The 5,397-nt window shown below is 45.4% G+C and overlaps 1 protein-coding gene across 1 annotated transcript in view; it reads left to right on the forward strand.

Annotated features, from left to right (window-relative positions):
• mylkb (myosin light chain kinase b) overlaps positions 1 to 5,397 on the forward strand; it is a 243,182-nt gene that overhangs the window by 212,580 nt on the left and 25,205 nt on the right. The gene's annotated exons all lie outside the window — the stretch shown is intronic.

Here is a 5,397-nt window from a genome sequence, read left to right on the forward strand (position 1 = left end):
TAGGAGCGAAAATAATTGAATCCCTTGTTTGTGCCGAATCTGGGTTGTACATGATTTGTTGCACTCCCTCTGGTGGGTGTGGACTTCGTTTACATTAAGGAAGTATTTAGACAGGTACATGAGTTTCTTGGTGGTGTATCGAATCTTGTGGACCAGACCCATTGCAAGATGCTGTACTCTCGACCCTAAGCCATTCCAGCCTGTCAAAGTGGGCAGGGGTGAGGTGGGTCCGGGGGGTGAGGCCAAGTAGGAGCCTGACCAGTTTGTTTTGGGAGGTCTGGATTCTGGAGCCTTGTTTTAAGGGCCTTTGAGGTGCTGTGGTACCAAGAGGTGGATGCATAGTCAAAGAAACCTTGTACGAGGGCTCCTGTTAAGGTCTTCAAGTGTTTTTGTTGACCAGTGAGGAGATCCTGTAAAGGAATCTTGTTCTTTGATTGACTTTTTTGATTATGTTGGTGGCCATTTTATCACCGGAAAGATTGGCCTCCAGGATGGAACCTAGGTAGGTAATTTAATCTTTTCGTGTGATAATATTGTCACCCACTCTAACCAAGAAGCCATCTGCCTTGCTGGGATTACTATTTGATCCGAAGAGAATGGATTCAATTCAATTCAATTCAATTTTATTATAGTGTCAAATCACAACAAGTTGTCTAAAGACACTTTACAACCAACAAAGATTCCGTTTTCCCCAGGTGTAAGGATAGTTTGTTATCAGCGAGCTAGGTGCAGATTCTACCGAGTTCAGAGCTGAGGGCCTTTTCAACCTGCAGCATGTTCCTGTCCGAGACCAGCAGTGCTGAGTCATCTGCGAACAGGAACAAGTTGCAGTCACAAGCTGATGTCATGTCGTTTACATGTATTAGGAACAGTTAAGGCCCTAGTATGCTTCCGTGTGGGACGCCACAGCTCACAAGGAGGGGGGGGGGGGGGGGGGGGGGGGACAGTGTTCCATTCACCTCCACCATCTGTTCTCTCCCCTCCAGGTAGGATTGCATCCAGCTCACTGATGTGCTATCAAAACCAATTGCTTTTAGCTTGTTAACCAGTATAGAGTGGTTCACGGTGTCAAAAGCCTTTTGGAGGTTCAGCATGCAGGTGGGGCGAAATACTTTCGCGGCGGAGACGTAAGTCCCGACCTATTATTTTCCGTTGTTGGCTATATTCGAGTACGTCATGGCGTAAATATCAATTCGTCCCAACGCTTTATTTTCGTCATGGCTATGTCTGATTGCGTCGCCGTTTGCGACTTATTTCATAATACGTTGCGGCTGTTTATAATAATCCGCCTGGGCGGTGTATTTTTCTTCGGCGTATTACAACACGTCGTGCCGTATTAATTAGGTCGCGGCTGTTTGATAAGAATCCGCCTGGGCGGTGTATTTTTCGTCTGCATATTACAACTCGCCGTGCCGTATTAATACGTCGAAAGGGTGCATGCTGCCTTTCCCCGAGGAGAACCTGCAGGGCAGCGCACCACCCGGTCCGGTTCCGTGGAGGGATGGGCCGACCCTCGTCCGTGAACCCCTGGGGGGGTGTGGTGGTCCCTGGGGGACCCTTGGGGGATCACGGAGGTCCGCATAGGAGCGACGAGTGTGTGTGTGTGTGTGTGTGTGTGTGTGCGTGTGTGCGTGTGTGCGTGTGTGCGTGCGTGCGTGCGTGCGTGCGTGCGTGCGTGCGTGTGTGCGTGCGTGCGTGCGAGAGTGTGTGTGTGAGCAACCTATACAGAGAAACTGAGGAGCTGGTCATAGACTACATGAGGAAGAAAACAGTCGATCATTCCACCCCTGTTCACCCCTGCGGTAGTTGCACTCAATGCTGCTAAAAAATGATCTGTTGCTGCGTCACTTTTTAGTTTCTATTATCTATTACCTTCTATTACTATCTATTATCTTAAGTACAATAAGTGTTTTTTGTGCGATAACAGCTGAATTTACATGTTTGTGCATTAGTGCTGCTGGGGTTGTGCAATAACAAGAAGTCATGTGTGTTTTTGTTTTATCTTGTACAGTATGTTGTTTTGTGATATGATGCAGTGATTGGTTGGCACTTTTAATTTCGTTGTACACATTGCAATGACAAATAAAGATCTATCTATCTATCTATCTATCTATCTATCTATATACAAGGCTATATTATTTTAGCCGATCATCAAAGCTCACCGCGCTCGTATAGCGCATTGACAGGTCTGTCTGTCTGTCTGTCTGTCTGTCTGTCTGTCTGTCTGTCTGTCTGTCTGTCTGTCTGTCTGTCTGTCTGTCTGTCTGTCTGTCTGTCTGTCTGTCTGTCGGCCGGCCGGCATCTGATCTACAAGCTCACGCATCGCAGCGGACAGCGGTTGATTATCGCTGGGCCGCAGCGGGTCTATATATATATACACGCACCATACAAGCACCTATATTATATAATGTGTTATACAAATGGGCAATCAACATATAGCAGCACCCCCCACCAGCTATATATATTATGCCTATAAATGCATACCATGCCTGTTGGTGAAATATAAACATCTAAAATGGTTCAGTAATAATTAGCATAAGTTATTATTAACGAAAAACATCTAATACTATTTTAAATTGGTCTAATAAAGTTAGTAACTAATCAGAAGCAGCAACCATTTTGTTTCAAACAACTATAGACCAATAAAATAGTAAGCTAGTATTTATGTTTTTCATTAATAATAATACATGCTAATTATTATTGAACGCAAGTACGCTGGTATGTACGCTATGCTATAGTACACTATAAGCTTGTATATCTGTACACGGATAGGAGCACAAGCGCTCTCAGATTGTATAGGTGCGAGAATATAGTTGCACACACACACACACGCACACACACACACACACACACACACACACACACACACACAGACGGACCCCCGTGGACTACCGTGATCCCCAAGGGTCCACGGGGACCCCCCCAGGGGTCCACAGACGCGGGTCGGGCCATCCCGTATGTAGGAAGGCCGCCCGGGGAGCTGGTAGATCTGCTATATTTCCGGTGGGCAAAAGAGGTGACAGCTCTGGAACGCAGGGTCGCCTGGGGACGGCGAAGGGCTCCACGGAACCGGACCGGCAAGGTGCACGCGGTGGTGCCAGGCCCGGGCGCGTGGGCCGATCCCCGGGCACGATGCGCGCGGAAAAAGGCCTGCTGGAACCCCAGAGAACCACTCCACAGGGAAAAGGCACCCTTTCAATAGCGCGACGAGTCCTATATACGTCGACGTATTATAAAATACGTCGGGTATTATAAAATCCGTCGTGGCGGTTTGATCATTTGAATACGTATTTTATAATACGTCGGGACGGTCCCGACGAAATTAAACCGCGGGGCGAATTATACGTCGAAGTATTATAAAATACGTCGGGTATTATAAAATACGTCGTGGCGGTTTGATCATTTGAATACGTATTTTATAATACGTCGGGACGGCCCAGACGAAATTAAACCGCGGGGCGAATTATTATTTAAGCCGCGACGTATTATTCAATAAGCCACAACGCAAAATGATTCAGTCTCAACCTAGGTCGTCCGCCGTGAATGGATTTCGCTGTCTCTCCCAGCATGACCATGCCGCAGTATTTTCCAGCATCCACCTCGTGTTTGATGTGGTCGCTCAAATAGAGGAGGCATGTGTCAGTGGAGTGGGATGTTCTGAAACCGGATTGGAACTCGTACATTAATTTATTTGTGGCAAGATACTTTTCAACCTGTTCATAGACTATTTTTTCCATCACTTTCGAGATGGAGCTTAGAATAGAAATAGGGCGGTAGTTGCCGGGGTCTAATTTACTCCCTTTCTTGTGCAGGGGGGTTACTTTGGCCAGTTTGAAATCTTGGGGGACCTGTCCCTGTTTGATGGAGAGGTTTACTATGTGGGTGATTACTGGAGCTATGGAAATGGCTGAGTCTCTGATACATTTGGAGGGAATATTGTCATGGCCAGTGGCCTTGTGGGGTTGGAGGGCACTCAATTTCTTAGTTAAGTACCTCCTCAGTTGTTACCATTGCCATTTTAAAATCATCTTTACAAACACCAAGGTTTCTGTAGAAGGTTTTAATGTGCTCTACACCAAAGAGCCCAGAGTGGGAGGGCAGTTTGTTAACCAGAGTTGTTGTTATGTTTGTAAAGAAGATGTTCAAGTGGTTGGCCACATCAAGCTTGTCAGTGATGAGAGTGTCGTTCTATTTGATGTTTATGTTAGTAAACCTGGTTTTTAGTTTCTGACCAGTTGGTTGTTTAGTAGCTTCCAGAGCTCCCGAGGATTGTTTTTGTTTTCCTCTGCTTTATCATCGATGAAGTTACTTTTAGCTGATTTAGTCATGGTAGTTACAATGTTTCTTAGCTTTTATTAGTTTCCTTGGAATACGGATGTGTGTATATTTCAAGAATACGGATGTGTGTATATTTCAGGAAAGAAAAAAAATGTAATTTTGTTTTATTCCCCCCCCCCCCCCCCCCCGTTTTTGTAGGCCTCAAGATCAGGTAGCTTATATTTATAGTCGCCATGTACACCGTTTTATATTATATTTATATATATTATATTTATATTTATAGTCACCATGTACACCGTTTTATATTATATTGTGTGTGTGTGTGTGTGTGTGTGTGTGTGTGTGTGTGTGTGTGTGTGTGTGTGTGTGTGTGTGTGTGTGTGTGTGTGTGTGTGTGTGTGTGTGTGTGTGTGTGTGTGAGGGTGTGAGTGTGTGAGGGTGTGAGTGTGTGTGTGTGTGTGTGTGTGTGTGTGTGTGTGTGTGTGTGTGTGTGTGTGTGTGTGTGTGTGTGTGTGTGTGTGTGTGTGTGTGTGTGTGTGTGTGTGTGTGTGTGTGTGTGTGTGTGTGTGTGCGTACGTACGTGCGAGAGAAACATAGACAGACAGAGAGAGAGAGACATAGACAGACAGAGAGAGAGAGAGAGAGAGAGAGAGAGAGAGAGACATAGACAGACAGAGAGAGAGAGAGAGAGAGACATAGACAGACAGAGAGAGAGAGAGACATAGACAGACAGACAGACAGACAGACAGACAGACAGAGAGAGACATAGACAGACAGAGAGAGAGAGAGACATAGACAGACAGACAGACAGAGAGAGAGACATAGACAGACAGACAGACAGAGAGAGAGACATAGACAGACAGACAGAGAGAGAGAGAGACATAGACAGACAGAGAGAGAGTCGTATTTATTTTGGCTGGTTCCTTCAATCCATCCTATAGACTTCTTTGCTTTTTCTTTGTTTACGATTTTGAAAAACATTTGTTGAATAGTTCAAATAGCAGATCTACAAGCTCACTGCTTGTCTAACTAGTAGATTTACAAGCTCACTGCATGTCTAAATAGCAGATCTACAAGCTCACTGCATGTCTAAATAGCAGATATACAAGCTCACATGTC

This window comes from Protomyctophum parallelum (genome assembly GCF_964188405.1).
Source record: "Protomyctophum parallelum genome assembly, chromosome: 15".
In the NCBI taxonomy this organism is placed as follows: Eukaryota; Metazoa; Chordata; class Actinopteri; order Myctophiformes; family Myctophidae; genus Protomyctophum; species Protomyctophum parallelum.